The following is a 22,611-nucleotide window of genomic DNA, read 5'->3' on the forward strand; positions in this document are numbered from 1 at the left end:
TTATTGTTTTAATATTTTATTGTATATGTTGGGGTTGTATCCAATTAAGATCTACTTAGAGTTTGACACATAGTAATTAATGCACCTAAGTTAGTTTAATTTCAATGCATCTGTTCTGAGTGTGGCTGACTAGATAACAATCCAGAGGCTTGAACTGGATGGGAAGATGAAGGCTCCTCCATTCAGTCACACTGGTCTTCAGCAGAATGCTGAAAGTCTTTAAGACTAAGCAGAGCAGATGAAACATCTCACTCTGCCTCCACAGCAACAAGTTGGGTAGAAGGATGGGGTCCTCCCCCAGTCACACTAAAAGGCTGAGTGTGGGAGGAATCAACCTTTGCTTCTCCTAAGTGGGGAAAATTATGCAGTCATACTAGAGTTTCAAAGTACCTCAGAAACTGGGTATGCAAAGGATGAGGTCCTGCCACCTGTCTGGGTTTGAGCTGAAGAGCAGGGCAGAGGCAAGTCCCCATTTTTTAGCCTTGCTACCAATGCCAGCCAAAATCTATAGATCCCTGCATACAATTATTTTCCTCATTTGTGATTTCCCATGCTAAGCACTCCATTTGCTAAGCTTAATATGCATTCTCTCTTGGATTTTTTGCTATAATCCCCTTTTCTGCCTTTGAGTCTCTGTCGCTTTACTCTGCTATTTACTCCAGTAGTTTGAGGATTAGAAACACTCTGGTTTCAGAAGCAGGCCAGAAGGCCTTGCAGTTAATCTAGCAAAATGGGCATATGCTGTTTGTTAGCAGACACAAATGGCTTCTTTGCTCCCATTGCTTGGACCATACAGTAAAAACAGGACAGAACAGGGACATGTCTCGACACAGAAACCTGCAATAAATGGGTCTTTAGCCCACCAGAAATCCTCCCACAATAACTGATAATTTTATTAAATTAAAAAATACACAATAATTCATATTCCACTCATGAAGCTACAATTTTAATGATGGTTTAACAATCAATCCCTCTTCCCAGGGAACTCTGGGTGCTTTAGCTCTGTGGGGGAATAGGGATCTCCTAACAACTCTCAACGCCCTTAAAAAGGTACAGTTCCCTAGATTCATTGGGAAAACCACGACTGTTTAAAGTAGAATGACACTGGCTTAAATGTATGGAACAGATGGAGCCTGAGATGCGTTAGAGAAGAGGTTAGAGCAGTTCTTTCACTAGGGCACAGGTAAACATGGTGTCTGGAATGCTGGGTAGAATATTAACATTTGTAAAAATATCTTTTCCCCTTTTTGGCTCTAGCATTCTTGAGATTTCCAATCAGATTAGTCTCTTTCATTTTAATGTGATGAAGTTAACTACTTCTTCTTCTTCTTCTTCTTCTTCTTCTTCTTCTTCTTCTTCTTCTTCTTCTTCTTCTTCTTCTTCTTCTTCATCATCATCATCATCATCTGGGCAATACAAAGTAATTTACAATCAGATAAACAGACAATAAAACCCACATAGATACATGAAAACCAAGATTAAAGAGAAATACATTAAAAGCATCCTGCCTACTTCTAAAAGGTCACAAATAGTTAAAATGCAAAGACTTGGTTATACAGGAAAGATTTTGCTTGGCACCTAAAATATATATAATGATGGTGACAGGTAAGCATAACTGGGGTGGGCATTCCACAAATGTGGAGCCACTACAGAAAAGGTCTGTTCTTGCATTGCTACCCTCCAGATATCTCATGGAGGGGGCACACGAAGGAGGACCTCCGATGATGATCACAGGGTCTGAGTTGATTCATATGGGGATAGGCAGTCCTTGAGGTATTGTGGTCTTTTTAAAAAAATGTTTTTTATTAATTTACAACAAAAACAAAAACACACAATAATTTCACATCCAAATTTTCACAAAGTATTTCTTTTCTGGACTTCCTTCAGCTTTTCCGTAAATCATTCATAGTCATTATTTAATTTACACATTTCTTAGGTTTGTATTGTCATTATTTGAGCCTTTCTTTTTCTATTCCCTTTTAACAATACTTCTCACATTTCACAGTGCTTCTTTAAATCCCTCTAGCGTTATCTGTCCCTCACTTATACTTTTCAGATACTCCACAAATTTTCCCCAGTCCTCGATGAATTTTTGGTCTCTTAGATATCTAATCTTCCCAGTCAATTTATCCAACTCAGCATAGTCTAACAGCTTCATTCTCCATTCTTCCATCGTCGGTATTTCCTGTTGTTTCCATTTCTGAGCCAGTAACACTCTTGCAGCTGGCACTGCATATTAAAAAAAATTACTGTCCTTTCTCTTTATCTCATTTCCTAAAATTCCTAGCAGAAAGGCCTCTGGTTTCTTTATAAATGTATATTTTAGTATCTTCTTCAATTCATTATATATCATTTCCCAGAAGCCTTTCACTTTGTTACATTCCCACCACATATGGTAAAAGGAGCCTTCTTTATCTTTACATTTCCAACACTTATTACGTCTTATACATTTTCGCTAATTTTACCGGTGTTATGTACCATCTATAAAACATTTTCATAACATTTTCTTTTAACGTCATACAGGCTGTAAATTTTAAATTCTCCTTCCATAATCTTTCCCAGTCTTCAAATTGTATGTTATAACCAAAATCTCTGGCGCAATGTATCATTACCGATTTAACTTCCTCATCCTTCAAATTCCATTCTACCAACAGCTTATACATTTTGGATAAAATTTTAAAATCATGATTTATTATTTCTATCTGAAATTTTGAATCCTTGTCTGCATAACCACATTCCTTAATGTCTTTCCTAAACATTTCATTTATTTGAAAATAATGCAACCAGTCATATACATGTTCTTTAACCTGTTCATATGGTTTCATTTTCCATTTTCCTCCTTCTTTGAATAACAACTGGCCATATGTGATCCAATTACCTTCCATATTGATTTTCCTTACACTCATAACTTCTAATGGAGATAACCAGTGTGGTACTCCAGGTTCTAATAGGTTTTTATACCTATCCCAAACTTCAATTAAAGGACCTCGGAAGATGTGGTTCTCAAAACCTTTCTGGATTTTCTTCTTCTCACACCATAAGTACACATGCCATCCAAATCTGTTATCGAACCCCTTTAAGTCTAACAATTCCTTATTTTCTAATTTTATCCATTCTTTCAACCAGCAAAGGCATGATGCCTCATAGTATAATTTCAAGTCAGGCAGGGCAAAGCCTCCTCTTTCTCTCACATCTGTTAGTAACTTAAATTGAATTCTCGGCTTTTTGCCCTGCCAAATATATCTTGAAATCGCTCTTTGCCACTCTTTGAAAATCCTCTTCCCCTTAATTATGGGGATAGCCTGAAATAAGAATAACATCCTTGGAAGCACATTCATCTTAATTGTAGATATTCTGCCCCAAAAGGACAGTTTCATTCTTCCCCACACCTCCAAGTCCTTTCTTATTCCATTCCATACCGGTTCATAGTTGTTCTTAAATAAGTCTATATTTTTAGAGGTTAATCATATTCCTTAATATTTCACCTTTTTAACCACCTCTATCTCTGTTTGCTGTTGCATTATTTCTATTACACTTTGGTCCTTGTTCTTCGCGATCATTTTCGTTTTCTTCTTGTTTAGTCTAAAACCTGCCACTCCTCCAAACTGTTCAATTTCCTCCAAGAGGTATTGTGGTCTTAAGCCATTTAAGCTTTATAGGTCAAAACCAGCCCTTTGAATTAGGCCCAGAATCTAATTGGGCCAGGATTGGTGTTTTATGCTCAAATCATTTTGCCCCATTGAGCAACCCTGCTGCTGAATTCTGCAGTAACTGAAGTTCCTGAAACTTATTCAGAGGCAGCCCTACATATGATGTGATACAGTGATCAAAACTAGAGGTTATCAGAGCATAGAAAACAGAAGTTAGGCTATCCCTGTCCAGATAGGGGCACAGCTGGCCCACCAGCCCAAGCGGATGGAAGGCACTCTGCAACCCCTGATACCAACAGATCTTCAAGCAAAAACAAAGGATCCAAAAGTATCCCAAGCTGTGTACCTGTTCTTTCAGAGGGCATGTAAGGAAAGTATACAGGGAGGGGAAAGATGATAAGGTGAGGAGTTTCACTTGTGTTCTTGCCAATGATGGGTTTTTTAACCATATTGTCAATATTGTTCATGACCGACAAAAGTGTTGGGTTGTTGCTTTTCTTATATATAAAAAAAAACTGCTCTCAGAATAGTTTGTGATTATAGCTCAATACTTCTTTAGGAACAAAACATTCTCATTTGTAGGCTCCCGTTGTTAGTACTGAAAGTTAAAAACAATTAGGCTGAGCTGCTGAATACTTCCTCCATGCTTAATTTATACCAAGGTTATTTTAGTAACACAATATTGGCAGATACATTTTGCTGAGGTTTCTGCAAGGTGTGTCTTATTTAAATGTTTACTTGAATAATGCCTTGAATTCTGTTTTGGGAGAAGTGATGTAATGTGACTCAACTTCCTAGGAAGTCTCAGGACTACACTTTAAACTGTGCTGCTGATTCTTCCTTTCTTTGCATGACTCAAAGGTAAGCCACACCTACAAATCCAGATATTTCATTCATAGCCTGGCTTAACTATTTATCATAATCTTTCTTCGTAGGCAGAACCTATATTCAAACTCTGGCTGCAAAAGAAGAAAGGAAGAATCATCTGGTGCCATATGACATCAGGTGACTGAGAGGTGGACAGCCCCACCTAGCTTTCAAAGTCACCTCCAGAAGGTGGAAAGATTCTGGATCTAGAAAGCAGGCCAGATCCAGGGCCCTACCCCTGTCCTGCCATGTGAAGTGATTATCTTGGCATTTTGACAAATCTGAACCATCACCATTGTTCTCACAAAAATGCACTTTTTCCCCAGGTCACTAACAAACCGTGTATTTTCCCTAATAGTCACAGTTCCCAATTCTTGCCTTACTCAAGACATCGCAGATGTGCGCATTTTTTATATGTAACATTGGTGCGAAAATGCAAGCTGTATGTGACAAGAAATATATTCGTTTGAAATGGAAATATCAAGAACATTCAACATCCCTACAAAAATAAATGAATATTGTCTTGTCAAATTTCACAGAACACCTGATTTATATATTTTAATGCATTAGGAAACAGATCTGCATGCCTTTGTGCTCATGTGAGGTTTAACTCAAAGAATTGATCCAATAAAGATCCAACCAAAACAAAACTCTTCACTTTTCTAGGATACAATACAGAACAAGTGAATTTTGCATTTAAATAACTAAATATTCAAAAGTTTACTGTCTCTCTCACATAAACAAATTGCAGGCTTCATGAAAGGCAAACCAGGTTTGAGAGACACAACTACAGCATATTAGAGAGAAACATTTATGAGACAACTTTTGCATAGCCCTCCCCATCACCCACAAACAGTAAGACTGTGTAAAGCTTTTTGTTTGAGAAGCTCAGTCTGTTCAAATCCTTTTACAGAATTACCTGCTCCATACTTTCTGGAGTAATTCATGGATTGGAACTCAGCTATCTATGGGATTTTGTTCTTCTGCAATTGTTTTGATGCTGTACTTGCAAGTTTTGGTATATCAAAACGCTTGCTTAAAGGATGGGGTCAGGAGTTGAAGACCTGTGCTGGATAAGCAGGATGAGGAAGAAGAACTGGGTCAGCCCACAAGTCTCATAGGAGGATGCTCTGAAGGGATGGCCCCAGTTGCTGAGAGTGGATGAAGGCTCTGACCCATGGAGGAAGAGGCTAGCCAAGGATGAGCTCAAGAGACATCAACAAGAGGCTTCTGAATGGCCTTGCTTACAGGGGAAGAGAGGCTTGCATCCTGGTACCTGCTACTTTGCCACACAAAAAGTGCATGTTGTTGTTGCCAGACCACACCAATGTGAAGCAGGTGATATCCTAGGAGCCTATGCTGATAAGGCTGGAGCAGTATAGCATGTATACCATAGGCAGGGAATATTGTTCAGTTAAAGAGTCACAACTATTTGGGGGGACTCAAAATTCAGAAAATGGGGGGGGGGATTCCCCAAAGTTGTTGAGCTTTTTGGGGGGAGGATTGCCCAGAGTTGTTTAGCTTTTTTTAGGGGGGCAATGTCAAAAAATGAAAAATGCTCACTCGCCAGACTGACAATCCTGCTCGCTCATGTCGCCAAAGCAACCTATCCTCTGTCCCATCTCCAAAAAAGGCAACAAATAGCCCGCCCACTTGCTGTATCAACAGCCAAACAACACCAGCCCTTACCGCAGCCACCTATAATAATCTCCAACCCGCGGCAGCAACCAATCCCATGTCCCCACAATGCACTACCCATGTATAAGATGACCCATAATTTTGAACATGATTTTTCAATTAAAAAACATAGTCTTATACATGGAAAAGTATATCAGCAACATCAATATCAGCAACAGTGTGGATATGTAATACTTAGTTACATATCATTGTTATGAGTTTGCTGCCTGAGTGCTGTGAATTATTCTGAGGTTCGGACAAAAGAGTCCAAGATGACTGGTTTAGTGAATAATCTCTTCAAGGGGTCTGCTTGTTAGAAGATGGGCTCTTTTACAGAAAGGGATCTTGAACTGCTGGAATGTAAGAACTATTGGCTTTAAGAAGCTGAGCCTCATTGATTGAGGAAGAGAGGCTGGTGATGTGTGTGTGTTCTAGACTGAAAGAAGGTACAAAAAAACCTGCAATTTACAAAAGGAAGACAGAATGAGACAGAGAGAGTGAGAGTGAGAACTGGAAACTATGCCTTTTAAAACTGAAGGCGCGCACTGTGATGCAGAGACCCCCCTCCATCTCTCCCTCAGGATCTGGTTTTGAGTTCTTGGTCCATTGTCCTGCTAAGCAAAGATTATGTTGGCTCTACCAGGGAGCCCAACTCTGGCACGCACTGCCACTGAAACTTTGCTTGCCCCTCAGGAAAATATGGTGCACATAACACTATATTTAAAATGCATTCACCATTCACAAGCAAAAAAAAGTTATCCTGATGTGAAAGGCAGAGTTCTTTAGCTTGAATATAGTTGCAGACTAATGATCGTTGTGCGACAATGAGGAGAATCACAATGCATAAATAAATGAAGGCTAATATGCAAATCTGCAAATATAAAAGTCTGGTGTTTTTGTCCCAGTAGGTGCACCAATACTTGGCAATGTTGCCACTTAAGTGACTTGTTTAAATTCTCTAAGCGCTGCTGCTGCTAAGGAAGTAACTAAGTCAGCATTTGCATATTATTTTAATTCAGTGCTGCCATTTCTATCCTGACTTCCAACATCTGGCTTCTTTCCCTTAATCAATACAGTCCCCCCAGGACAGACAGAATGCCACAAGTTGAAACGCTTGTGCAGAATTACGTGTTCAGCTTGGGTGACTTAATGGACAGGAACAGATAATGGATCAATTCTGCTTCAATAGTAATCATTCTTAGTTAATAACAATTAAATTGTGTACCATTTTAACCCAGCTCCAAGATTACCTCAGGCATGGCAAGAACTGTTCTAAAGTTTGCTGATGTTTCATGCATTTACCTTTAAGTGGAAGACAGTCTAGATGTCACTGTTTCTCTACCCAAGCACACTAAAGAAGGCATGCCTTGTGGAGACAAAAAAGACTCCTGTTGGTAAAATAATTTGAGGGTCAATATGCTAAAATAATAAAAATAGAAACTTCCTTCGCCAAGGAGTATGCCCAACCAACCGCAATAGAGGCTGACATTTTTTCAATTCCCCAGCAATGTATTTTACATTTTTCAATTCCCCAGCAATGTATTTTCCCAAGGGCTAGAGACCCACACTTTCCATTAGAATGGAAGTAGACTGCTGAACACAGTCAAATCATCACTTGGAGGTACCATGACTCAGACATAGAGTATCTGATTTGCATACACAAGGTCTTAAGTTTAGTCCCCAGCATTTCTGGTTAGGGCTGGGAAAGACTCCTTGACTGGGGAGCCACTGCCAGTCCATGTAGATAGCTTTGAGCTAGATCAGGGTCTCCTGAACTTGGGTCTCCAGCTGTTTTTGGACCACAACTCCCATTATCCCTGGCTAGCAGGACCCAGTGGTCAGGGATGATGGAAGTTGTAGTTCAAAAACAGCTGGATTCAGTATAGGACAGTTTCCTATGTTCTTATGTTCCTGTGGAATGATGGCTAGCTTAAAAAGAGAAAGATAGAGAAACCCTTGTTTGTCATCACCCATCTGAAAGTGCATCCCAGATGCAAATGGGAATAATTTTCTAAGGCTCCCATCTTGTGAAGAACACTCTGCATGTGCTGCCTGCCTAGTAAGAATTGGGATGTTCTGTGCCTCTGATTAGCTTAGGAAAAACAAGATGTGTAATTGCCTATTATGGATCAAGTGCATGTCTAATTCCACCCCCTCCCCCTTAGTAAGAACTTGACCATGTGTCCCTATAATGAGTTCATGATGTGGGTTGGTTGGTGCTGGTTGTGATGGAGAGATTGACCTTTATGTTCACGAGTGTCCAGGATAAAATAAAATATTCCTTCCAGTAGCACCTTAGAGACCAACTACGTTTGTTAGAAAGTCATTTATTGTTTACTTTGAAAATGTCATTTATAAACTGTCCTCTATCTTCTTTCTGTGTAAGAAGCTGTGAGGAAATTTCACAAAAGAGGAAGGAGGCAGCATACAGGCTGTCACTGACCTGTCAAATGAATAATAGTCAGAAAAGAAAAGGGGGAAAAATCATTGTAGGGAGTTGGGCTAGATGACCTTCAGGGTCTCTTCCAACTCTACAATTCTATGATTCACAGCACAGCGAATTCTGCTATGGAAATTACAGTAACAGATGTGGCCTGTTTTAATCCAGTTTCACATTCGGTCTTGCCCTTCTGGTCCCCACCCTATTTCATCCCTCACTGTAGGCACTATTAGGTTTATTTAGAAGTAAGGACCACTGCAGAGTTTTATTTAGCAGAATCAAGGGGCAATGCTTTTCTTGGTTTATACCAGTGCAGAGAGTTTGTCTTTGAATGTTTCCCATGAAAAATACTCTTGCACATTGAAGATTGGTGGGGGAGGCTAGAGTGCCCATCTTCCTGACCTGGTGCTTTCAACTGGCAGGGAAGGGTTGTTCCCCCCCCCTAATGTGAGGGAGGCAATTTAGTAATGTAATTTCACTACCCGAAGCTTGAAATTGTTAAAAAATAGTAATTGCTCCTTGATCCTGCTGAATATACTGTAGAACATGCAGCCAACTCCTATAGATTTCCTTATCAATTGCCTTCACTTAACTGGGCTTAGCCATGACACTTGAGTCCTGTTTCAAGGTCATTATGAGTTTATTTCTACCAGTCTATATCTTATAGAAGTGCTTTTTTTCCTTAAAAAAATGTTTAGGGGTACTCTCATTTTCCTACTCATATTGAAATACCGGTACTGCCCCTCAATGAGGCCAAACTTAGATGCACAAAATGGGGTGCCCCCAGGAAAAAAAGCACTGCCTTATAGACTGGTGTGCCTTTGTCATCAGAAAGAATTCCAGGGTGCTTAGTTTAGGAATCCTTGTTATGCAGAGCAGCACACATTTTATATAGCAAGAATGCTGTATGCAAAATGAGAAGGAAAGGAAAGGAAGGAGAATTCATCAAATACTGTAAGCACATCCAGCTAAATCACAGTATGTTGATGATAGGCATTATGTGAAAATGAAAGATGTGGCGGAAGCAACATGTGAGTGCTATTCGTTTTATCTGTTGATAATCTGGTGCTACTTAAGGTGCTGACATCACTGGTATACAAACGGCCTGGGACCCAACTATTTCAAGGAGCACCTGTTACCTGCTGAACTGAGCTTTTAAGATCATCTGGGGAAACCCTGCTTCTGGTTCTATCAATGACTATAACTTTCTCTGAGATAGCACTCTGGATGTGGAACTCTCTCACACTGGATACAAGTTTTATTAACAGCTTTTACATGCCTACTGTTCAGTCCTACGGAAAGGGTTGGTCTAAGGACTAGTTTAATTCTGCTGTATTATTTTTTTTTAAAAAAAGGATTCTAGTCATGTTTACTGGTTTCATGATTTTTATTTCAATTTCTGTACAGTGGTAACTCAGTCTACCAACAACCTAGTTCATGAACTATTTGGAACACTGACACTTCAAGAGAGCCAGTGTGGTGTAGTGGTTAAGAGCAGTAGTCTCGTAATCTGGTGAACCGGGTTCGCGTCTCCGCTCCTCCACATGCAGCTGCTGGGTGACCTTGGGCCAGTCACACTTCTCTGAAGTCTCTCAGCCCCACTCACCTCACAGAGTGTTTGTTGGGGAGGAAGGGAAAGGAGATTGTTAGCCGCTTTGAGACTCCTTAAAGGGAGTGAAAGGCGGGATATCAAATCCAAACTCTTCTCTTCTTCGTCTTATTCTTCAAAACCAGAAGAAGGTATTCAGGTTAATGAACTTTTTTTTGGAATCTGAACATACTCCGTTTAGGGGTGCACTTCAATTTTGAGTGCCACACTTCCCTTGTCCAGCAGTGGAAAAGGGGGTCATCATGGCATTTCCCGCAGCAGCAAGGGAGGGAAGCTGCATGCCCACCAGCCAGCTGGTTGGCAAGCATGGAACTCCATGCTGCTGTGGGAGGCATGCGCTCTAGGGAGCATTTCCCACAGCAGTGTGGAGGGGGGATCTGTGTGGATCCCAGTTCAGCTACTGATTGATTAGTTGATTGATTGATTGATTGATTGTGCGACTGCAGAAATGGGTAAAAGCCCCCCCATCCAAACAATGACTATCATCAGTGCAGGTAAGAAAAAAAAGTATTTTTAATTTTTATCATCTACAATGATGTTTTATTGATTTTATAGTACAGTACATTGATTATTGCTTTCATTTTATGGATCAACGGTCTTGTTAGATAGTAAAATTATTGTTAAATTGCTGTTTTAGGGGTTGTTTCTAAAAGTCTGGAATGGATTAATCCATTTTGCATTACTTTCTATGGGAAAGCCCGTCTTGGTTTAAGAATGCTTTGGTTTAAAAACGGACTTCTGGAACAGATTAAGTTCATAAACCAGGGTACCACTGTATTCTAATGAACAGTGTTTGATGAAATGTTGCATACCTCACAGTGAACGTTAAGGTTGAAGGGTGTGTTGCAAATACAACTAATGATTTCCTCGGATGCTGATTTTTTATTTTTATTTCTTGCAGAGGAAATTAATTCACAACCTTCAGCTCTAATAGCTGCACATCGCTTTTTCTCTGTTCTCAAGTTCGAGGGTAACCATAGACGGTAAATGTGCAAATTTATAATTCACTCATATGTCACTGAAAGCACTGTACTTTTCCTGAGAACAAGGTATATCTGGAATTATGTGGTCTTTCATGCCACGTTACAAGCTTTATGTCTCTTTCCTCATCTGTAGTGGTGAGAAATCGTGCCATTAAAATATTTATATTTAGGATTAACAGTTGCACGCTCACTAAACAAGCACCATCAATAATTTTCACTTTGATGCTTTTTATGATAATACACTGTAATTGGATTCAGCAGTAAATCCAAACACAGCTCTAAGAAATGAAGCAGCAGCTTGATGAGGCATATCATAAAATGATTTTAAAATATGCTTATTGAGAAGATGCCAGGAAGTTGATAGTTTTGTTCCTTAAGTCAACCTAGACAGAGAAATGCAGACAGTTTGAACCAAACTGATGTTGTACCAGTGCTCTGGATTCTACAGCAAGTTGATAGCATACAATATAGCCAGTTTTGTATGAACAGGGTATTATTTGGTTTAAATGCAACTGAAAGTTGTTTGACACATACTGTCAGTTTTGTAACACAACTTGTTACTCATCCAATAGCTTCCATAGCCATTCAGTCTCCTTAAATTTTGTTGGTATATGGTATTTATTAGCAATAATGAATAATGTTTTGTATATTTGAGGCTTCCATGCCTTTATTTTATCATTTAAAGGAAATCAGCATTTGTTTTTGATTTTGTAACCCAACCTGCGATCATTTGGTTAGGGCTGGGCTATGAGTAAGAATTAAATAAATAACTGTTCATTAGAGATAGCAAACAACTCATGGCACAGTACATTCAAAGTTAAGCACCTTTAAGCTACATCTGCACCACTGCCCCCAATGAAATCAATGCACTTGGGGTGTTTTATGCTCATTATTTGTATTTCTTACATATATATATATATATATATATATATATATATATATATATATATATATATGCAGGTTTTGGTGTCCTCGGGTGTCTTCCCGTGTAAAAGTTGGGGTGTCTAGGCGACGTTTCGACGAGGTCTCACTCGTCATCTTCAGGCTGGTGCTTTCGGCTTCTTGTTACTGGAACAGAGCAGGATCTCAGTGTTTGAGTTCCTATAAATACTGTTGAGGGGGTGTGGTGTATAGCCTCCAATGTTCTGGGCAGAGAGGAAGTTCCCAGGCTAGTGTGCCTTTTCTTCTTTTGTTCCTTAATTACTTGAGGGATATCTTGAGTGATTTCTTGAGTGATATCCTGAGTACCACTTAGGTGGGTCATTAGGTGTGGATTAGTTGCTAAAGTCTTTGTGTCTTGACCTCTTGAACTTTGTGAAGAGTTTTTCTGAGAAGATGGCTGTACTGCACTTAGTTGTGCTCTGGCTTGGCTTCGTGTATAGGGGCGAGCTGTGGTTTTGTGGCCTGTGTCAGCCAGATCAGTGTAGGGATTGCAGGGGGGTGCAGCATCCGGAGGTGCCACCATGGTTTGGCTACTGGATGGTGTCTGTAATTTATCTGTGGAGAGGGTCTGGGTTTGGGTCTGGTGTGGTTGATTGGTGATGGCGTTCTGTGTGCCTCTGGATCTGGTGTCACACAGAACGCCATCACCAATCAACCACACCAGACCCAAACCCAGACCCTCTCCACAGATAAATTACAGACACCATCCAGTAGCCAAACCATGGTGGCACCTCCGGATGCTGCACCCCCCTGCAATCCCTACACAGATCTGGCTGACACAGGCCACAAAACCACAGCTCGCCCCTATACACGAAGCCAAGCCAGAGCACAACTAAGTGCAGTACAGCCATCTTCTCAGAAAAACTCTTCACAAAGTTCAAGAGGTCAAGACACAAAGACTTTAGCAACTAATCCACACCTAATGACCCACCTAAGTGGTACTCAGGATATCACTCAAGAAATCACTCAAGATATCCCTCAAGTAATTAAGGAACAAAAGAAGAAAAGGCACACTAGCCTGGGAACTTCCTCTCTGCCCAGAACATTGGAGGCTATACACCACACCCCCTCAACAGTATTTATAGGAACTCAAACACTGAGATCCTGCTCTGTTCCAGTAACAAGAAGCCGAAAGCACCAGCCTGAAGATGACGAGTGAGACCTCGTCGAAACGTCGCCTAGACACCCCAACTTTTACACGGGAAGACACCCGAGGACACCAAAACCTGCATTCCTGTACCCGTGAAAATCTACGAAAGCAAATATATATATATATATATATATATATATTGATTCTTAAGCTAGGGTCAAGAAAAGGCACTTTCACATAACTAGAGTTATAACTTCAAAGTCTATCATTGTCCGTGTGACAATTGTGTACTGCATATTTTCATCAATCATAGGATGGGGATCTATGGTCAGTGGTGAGTTGTTTTCAATTCAGAGTTCTGTTCATCTGCTTTGATGGAAGGACTTGGAAGGCAAACATCTGAAGTAGGGAGCCTCCAGTACTCATCAAGACTTGCTTGGATGTTTTGGGACCCTAAACACTAATGACCAATGATAGAGTAGAAAAGGGCAATGTCACAATGGGAAACCAAAACAACGGAAGGAAAGAGAAGTCCATCTTCAATCCTGGGCTGACCAGTGTAAGTTTCACTTCATTCTGTGGCAACAGGGGAGCTGCTTTTCTTCAGTGATGTTGCCACTGATTTTTCCTGCTGTTCCTCTTGCAGCCAAAGAGGGTGGGCCTCCACTCTCCAGCTCAAAGGTAGTTGACAGGGCGTTGAGAGTTAGGAAGCAGTCACCCTTTGGCTCTTGGTTCTTAGGCTCTCCTGGTCAAGGTTGTCAATGCAAGAGAAGACCGTCTCTGGCAATAGACCCATTTCTTACCCTTCCTTCTCCTTCCTCCTTGAGTTTCATCTCCCAGAAGCTGGCTCTAGCACTCTGCAAAGGGCAAGACTGTCCAATGATGCTGAACTGCATGGGATTGACTTCAGGACATGTCATTGGGAGGAGGATCCCAAGCTTTGCAGAGCACCCAGCCTAGCTAGATAGCAGGGCTTTGTAGGGAGGCAAACAGTTCAGGGTGACCAGTGCCAACTGACTTGCACTCAGTAAACGAGGACTCAGGCAAGGCCAGCAAAGCTTTTCTCCATATGAACACCTTAATGGTACCAAAAGCAAACATTATGCCAGAAAGAATGGGCTCAGCACAGCAAGAACTCTTACAAGCAGTATAATGATAGCATATTGTGAATTACATTTTTTAAAAAAGGAGCTTCTTAGATGATTTATTCCCATGCTTCTTTGTCATTATCATTGTACTCAGATTCAGTTCAAAGAGATCAAAAATTACATTTAATCACAGACTATATAACACTATTTTTTTTTAAAAAAGAACTCCCAGTAATCAAATTCCTTTTGCCATTCATTATATACTCTGCCCCCCTCTCTAATATCGTCTCTCTCTCCTAATCATTTTACATGGACATAAATTCCCTTGAACTCAGTGGGACATTCTTTCAACTAAATGTGCTTAAGATTGGGGCGCAAAAGGTTTTATTCATCCAATTAGGTTTGGGTACTTTTCCTGTAAGTCCTCCCCCCCCCCCCCGCATTTTGCTTAGTATGCAAATTGTTGATTATGATCTATGTGCTGTTGATTTAAAGAATTTTCTTTTCTCTCTAGAAGACAGTCTCTTGAAAGTATCTCAAAGAGTTTTGTTTTCCTTGAATGAAAAGGCACAAGAATTTATTTCCCCAAGGAAGATTCTTATCAAAACATATTGAGCTTTCTTTATAGTCTACACTCCTTGTGAATAAATCTTCCTATTTTGACTCTTACCAGTCTTTTTCAAGGATTTCATTTCTCTAGACCCGTCCCTCTTTCTGCCTCTGTTCATTGTATCCCATCACGATCTTTTAGATCTATTGAAGCTTAGGATATCAATAATACACAAAAACAAAATAGAAAAAGAAAAATGACATAAATGAATAAAAACTAAAATTAAACACAAAGAGACCCCAAAGTACAAATGTGGGTTTGTTTCATTCCCATTCCTGGAAAAACCCCCAGTAATTATTGTTGCAGTTATTGTTGGGGAGGGTAATAATGGCTCCTTACCCTATTCCGGTTGTTTCCCCTTGTGGGTCTGCCACCATCCCTGGGCAGCCAGGATGCATGGAATGGAATAACCTGTCGTGTGAATGCAACCTCAATCACACAACAGAATAACAGAATGTGTGAAAACCATTTATGGTAATCAGGTTTCTGGCACAGAGGAACCATGCAGCAAATACAAATTACAACAGAAAACCAATCTGTGATGGATCATATGAACAGCAAATCTTCAAAATAAGCTGCACTGTAATTGAGAGAAAATTTAAGTATTCCATCTTGACCATCAGGCTATCTCATCCAGCTTTTCATTATTCAGCCAAAGCATTGTCAATGAAATGAATTCATCAGTGTAACAGAGATAAATGATCTAACATGGAACAGATAGAACTATCTTCCTGTTCTTATGAGGAAAATTGTCTCCTTGTACCATTATACCAGTGACAAAGATGTCTGGACTTTATAAGCATGTCTTTCCATTTAGTGTGCCTTAAATATTAATGACACTGTGATTTAACCTCCTTCAAGAAGTTCAAAAAAGAAGAAGCTTAACAGTACTATTGACAGAGAGGACTGCTAGGAGGGGGGCGGGAATTGGATTAACTTGATGCTCTGGCCAATTCCTATGAGCTAGAATTCATCCTTAATTTTACATTTTTAGGTGGAAACATAGAAAGCACTGCTGATACAGTATAGTGATGTATTGCCCTATTTCTCTATGCAAACAAATTTCTGTAGATAGTGCTTTCTAATATAATATAGCCAGAGTTCAGAAGTTTTAATGGGAAAGTCAGCTGTTCAGCATATATCTGCTGAATTTTAAAATACTTGATTTTCTTTGGATTGTATCTTTATAAATTAAGATTCTAATGCTGCAATCATATTTCTGCTTTCCTGGGAGTAAGCAAATCTTCAAAATAAGCTGCACTGTAATTGGGAGAAAATTTAGGTATTCCATCTTGACCATCAGACTATATCATCCAGCTTTTCATTATTCAGCCAAAGCATTGTCAATGAAATGAATTCATCTCTGTTGATATGGATAGGATTACAGTGTAATATCATTTGTTCACCTACAAAAACAATTCAGTCAAATTAACAGTACAAATAGGAAATAGTTTTCCCTCAAGTATAATGAAGCTATTCATGAAGCTCTGTTTCCTGAAAAAAGCACAAACAATCTTTAACCATGTTGTTAGGCAGAAACAAAATGACGTGATAATTGATAAGATATAGCAGTGCAGAGGTGACATCTCCTCCAATCTGCAGACTCATGCAGAGATGGGAAGATTTGGGTGGTTATTTGGCAAGGCAAAATACATTATACATACATGTAGCTTAAGGGAACTCAACTATATGGGCTTGGCAAAAAAAAATAGCTCTCCACGGCAGGACTTCCCCATACTCTGCATGGATTTACACACTCAAATTGTAACTACTCTATTCCCAACTTAAAAATGGAAAGCGTAATGCTGGTGGTCAAGAAAAGAGGTTGAAAGACTGTCTCAACGCAAATTTTAAAAAAATGTAGTATAAACACCAACAATTGGGAAACACTTGGCTGCGAGTGCTCCAATTGGAGAACAGCCTTTACCAAAAGTGTCATGGGCTTTGAAGACACTTGAACTCAGGACGCAAGGGAGAAACATGCTAAAAGGAAGGCACACTTGGCAAATCCACACTGTGATCAACTCCCAGCCGGAAACCAATGTCCCCACTGTGGAAGGACGTGTGGATTGAGAATTGGCCTCCACAGTCACTTACGGGCTCATTGTTAAAACTGTGTTTATGGAAGACAATCTTACTTGGTTACGAGTGATCGCCAGATAAGAAGAAGAAAGAAACTTTGTACAGTACAAATTCCTGTACAATACAGGAAACACTGTATTTATTTTAGACATTTTTTGCTTGTGTTCATTCATAAATTCTTTCTGTCCCATTTTTATGTTATCTGTGTTTATATGTAGACACAAACATGTACCAGGCATATACATAATATAGCTTTGATCACAAATTAAGTGTTTAATTACAAATTTTATCTCATTGTGCATATTTCCAAACTATTTTTTTCTGAAATATGAAATCCTTTTTTTTTTTTTTTTACACATTTTGGTACCTTTTTGAGTCAATAATTATATCACAAAATTCAAATAAGTCCTGAATACAAAGGATAATTATGTTCTGATCTGTATATTAGCCCAAGAGGTGTAAATTAGGTCACTGCACCTAAAAATGTAGAGTGAAGAAGATCTTTCTTCATTCCCAACTTTTCTATGTGCAGTAGAGGTTCAAGAAGAAAGAGGCAATAAAAGAGACAATTCCACACTCAGCCTGATGATAACCTTTCTCTGAATACTGCATTTTAGTGTAAGCTTTTAAGTACTCCTTTGTTCTTTTAATGCTCTGTCTCCATCACAACACTAGAAGAAAAAAAGGGCAAAAGGCAAGCAGTTAGAAGTGAAAGCAATCAGACCAATTTAGCCCACAAATTGCCAGCAAGTACCTATTTGCTATCTAACACCATTTCCAGATTTTTTAAAAGAGAGAAATGCTTACCAAAGAAAGTCAGTCAGTTCTTCGCTCTGAGAATATTGTAAATTGTAACTCAACTGGGATATACTCTCAAAAAGCAATCCATTCTGACCTGTCCTATAATGTGCTTAAGTTCATCCCACTTCTCTAAGCAGTAAAAAGTTCTAGGGCTGAAAGCACTTACCTGGGGAGAAAGTAGATTCAGTTTTCATTTAAAGGCATGTCTACCAAATTTTTGGGATGCAGGTGGCGCTGTGGGTTAAACCACGGAGCCTAGGACTTGCCGATAAGAAGGTCGGCAGTTCGAATCCCCACGACAGGGTGAGCTCCCATTGCTCGGTCCCTGCTCCTGCCAACCTAACAGTTCGAAAACACGTCAAAGTGCAAGTAGATAAATAGGTATCGCAACGACAGGAAAGTAAACGGCATTTCCGTGCACTGCTCTTGTTTGCCAGAAGCGGCTTAGTCATGCTGGCCACATGACCCGGAAGCTGTACGCCGGCTCCCTTGGCCAATAAAGCGAGATGAGCGCTGCAACCCCAGAGTCGGTCACGATTGGACCTAATGGTCAGGGGTCCATTTATCTTTACCAAATTTTCACTTTCCAAAATAATGCACAAAAGTGAAATACAGAAGCCATCCTACAAACACACGCACACAGACACACACACACTTCTTTGATTACCATAGTAAGGTTTGCATGGAAGTGCAAATATTAGTGAAAATAACTTCGACAAAATCATTACACTAGGGAAATTGCTTTGCAAAAATATGTATGCTATGAAAAATTGCGTGCAAAAAATAGGAAATATTAACACTAAAATTCTGTCAATTATTTTATTTTTATTTTTAAATGTTGATATATAAATGTAAGGAACTTACTGTTGGAAAAATGAGAAGCTGAGTGAAACCAAAACTGACAACTTTGCCTGTCCCTAGCTATGTTTTATTTTGTTATAAAGAATAACTATTCAAAGAATTATTGTACATTTGTAATAATTGTATTTATTTGCTAATATCTAGTTGATGACAGTTTAACCACTCTGAAAGACAAAGTCCACATCAGATCTCTACTGAGACAGCCAGCATCATAAGATCTTTTGGCCTCTCAGGATAGTTCAAAAGCCATTGGAATGAACTAGATATTGAACTTTGATCTTTGCTCAAATGGCAGGGCAAACCATACCAATCAAGAGTACAAAGGCATCAGTCTAGAAAGGGATCTGCTATCAATAATAAGCTTTTACACGCACAAAGAAAGTACATGATCACACATTAAGAAGTGTGCTGTGATCTATTATAATAAATACCTAAAGCGAAATTAAGTTTGTCAAATAAATTAGTAAACTGCATTCTGCAACACAATTCCCTTGATTGCTTATCCCTGATTTGTTTGCTTATTAACTGAACAGCTATGCTAACTATTATAGATTTCCCAGTTATTAAGTGTGAATTATTGACATTCTGTTGGAGTGTTAGAACTCAGGAATGAAAGGATAATTAAAGTTCTTTACTGAAGTGTGATTCTAAATAGTATATTGTATGCAAGAAATAAGGTATCTAGGTGAGCTTTCACTATGAAGACTTCATCAGCACAGAATGAGAACGTTATTTTGTTTCCTGAGAATCTCAGATTCCTTTTCTTTTCTTTAGAAACCAGGCTTCTAGAACCTTTAAATGTATTTCTACCAAATGCCTTCTGACATCTCAGAAGCTAGAGATGTGACTGATTAGCACTTCCAGTAGCTCGGAGTCGGATGTTAGTGTCACCCTAGTTCCATATACCCCTCTATGCAAGCAAAACCAGAATAAATGGTTCAATATAAACCAGGTTATTCAAACTTGCTTCACAATTTATAATTCAAATAATGCAGCTTGCCTGTGCAGAATTTGGATTCCTTGTGCACATAATGTAACCTTTACAGTATTTTTCAGCAGAGTACATAAAGCAATAGAGAAAGGTTTAAGACTAGGGATGCACTCATCAGTTTATTTCTGCTACATTATATTTCACATTTGTTCATTCATTATCTCTGATTTCCATGTTAATCTGTTTTATTTTTATTTTTTACAAAATACTATTTTGAATTTATTTTCACACCAAATATTCATTTCTAAATGTATTTTATATCAAAATAAGTACAGTGGTACCTCAGGTTAAGTACTTAATTCGTTCTGGAGGTCGGTTCTTAACCTGAAACTGTTCTTAACCTGAAGCACCACTTTAGCTAATGGGGCCTCCTGCTGCCGCCGTGCTGCTGGAGCACAATTTCTGTTCTTATCCTGAAGAAAAGTTCTTAACCTGAGGTAATATTTCTGGGTTAGCGGAGTCTGTAGCCTGAAGCATATGTAACCTGAAGCGTATGTAACCCGAGGTACCACTGTATTTCAAAACACATTTCAAGGAATTCATTTGAACTGCAGTGCAACTTTTGGAAAAGTGTGAAATCCAAAGGGTAACTATGTTCCAGTCCACATATTACTCCAGGAGGAGTAGATCAGCTTGGTTTGCATCAGAATTCACAAAGGTCAAATTCTGCAGGCATCTCTATTTAGGCCACATGCAAACACACATTGAATTATTTGTTCATGCATTAGGGAATTAATTTCAACTAGCTTGGTGATTTAATTTTTTTAATTATTTCAGACATTCATGAAGGGTTGGTCTGTAAATGGCAGGTCCTTGTATGTGAAGCCTCTTATGCACACAATGTCTGCACAGGGCAAAACCCTCTGCCTACACCACAGTAACGAAAAGAAGAGAACAAACAAAGGCCAATTGCAAAAATGTGTGTGTATGTGAGTATAGTTATGTGTATGTTGGGGTCGGGTGGGGAAGCCACAGGAATGCACAAACAGCCAGTGATTTTCCTTGCAACTAACAAATTACCAGAAGACACCATCGCTTGGCAACAGAGCAACAAGCATTTAGCTGAAAATACAGCTGATAAGCTCTTGGGTGTTCCAGCAATTTTGTTTATTCTGCCATGCGCCTCTGTTTTCCTTTTCCTTTGTGAGACTGTTATGTTTTGATGATGCATGCATAAGTCTCAGAGGCAGTCCAATTCCACATGGGGTTTCCTGCTGCTCATAAACTGCTGCTGTTTTGTTTTGTTTTTGCTTGAAATACCCATTGTTTAAATTTTAAGGTATTAAGGCACCCAATGCTAAAATACTGTCAGATGCCCAGGATAGAATACTTTCTGAAACCCACACCACACTGGTCTCCCTACTATCTGACTCTACTCCCATGGTAAGCAGGAGAAACACACCTCCCCAAATACTAATATTATGGCTCTGCCCCACCCAGCGAGTCTCTCAACAATGATGTGAGCATAGTGCCTCTACCAGTTTCTTAGATTCCTCCCCAGAAACCTTTTCTGAGAGGCTATGTGGAGCATCAAGGGGTACAGTAGGGAGGGGTGTTTGGCAGCTTTGTTGTGCTAGTGGCCTTTCCCTTTTTGGAACCATTAACTGCAACCCTTTATTTGTTTGGAACAAAGAATGCTCTCCAGTGATGAATGTCCACCTCTAATGAACAACAGAGTGTTGCTGTGCTCAAGTTCTGCTTATGGGCTTCCCATAGACATATTGTTGGCCACTGGGAGAAGAAAGAGATAGACTTTATTGGCATTTGGTCTCATCCAGCAGAACTCTTCTTATGTTCTTAACATCATTAATGGGAAAGCAAGAGAAGAGCCTTATGTGACCACTGAAGGATTCAGTGAAGAAATCACGGATGGCTATATTAAGGTGTTCTAGAAGGATAACACCTGCTAGCCATAGATAGGCTTATTACTGAACACAAAATGCCAAGGTGAATTTAGGGATTCCCAATCAGCTGAAAAGCTGACAAATTTCTAGTGCATCCCTCCCTCCTGACGGCACCATACTGGCTAGACCATGTCAGCTAATTATTTTTCCTAAGAATATCTCCACCGTAAATGTTTAATTGATGCTCTACAGAAACATTTTGATTTACCTTTGACGGAGACCTTCTTATTCACCCTGCACCTAATTGCACATTACAGAGATTAAGTCAGTTCCAGAGAGTGAAGGGCTGTTTAGGAAGAGGGAATAAAGAGAGCAAAGGAAGCATGTTATCCACTTTGTGGCAGTGGTGAGGACCAAAAAGGAAGAGCTGGGAAAGCTGGCTTGCATGTTCCCTCTAACAATGCAGGCTTCAGCAGTAGTGGATGGGAGCGTGGCATGTGCAGGGAGGCATTGCTCACCTGGTTTCCCAATGGCACATGTTGCTGCTTGGAGAGGCAATGGGGAGCTTGGTGCAGTACAGGCACAGTGATGAAGCCACTTCTGACACTTCTGCAGCTGTGCCTGCACTGAACCAAACTACCTATTGGCTCCTCCCCTCTCCCTTGTGATAACTGGTGGTGAAGCACATGGTTGGGAAGGTATATGAGCAATGGATCTGTGCTTGCACTGCACTACCAGCTGTTACTGTGTTACAGCCTGTGTTGCCACATCCTAGTGCCTTCCTCATTTGTTTCATAAAAGAACCATGCAACACCTCATCATCTGCATTAAATAATATTTATCAATTATTTATCTTCAAATTAAATAAGCAAATCATTTTAAAACAATGCTGTATCCCTCTTGCAGATGTGTCCGCCCCTTTGGCTCATGCAACACATTATTTCCCTGCTCACCCCTAAATAAGAATAGCATCATTTTGCAATCCATCTATTTAATATAATACATAAATAGCTAACAAGCCAATGACTGTCAGTTCTTCCAGTTTCCTTCAGTCCTCTAGACACATCTGCCTTTGC

The sequence above is a fragment of the Podarcis melisellensis genome (genome assembly GCF_964234715.1).
Source record: "Podarcis melisellensis genome assembly, chromosome: 3".
Classification (NCBI taxonomy): domain Eukaryota; kingdom Metazoa; phylum Chordata; class Lepidosauria; order Squamata; family Lacertidae; genus Podarcis; species Podarcis melisellensis.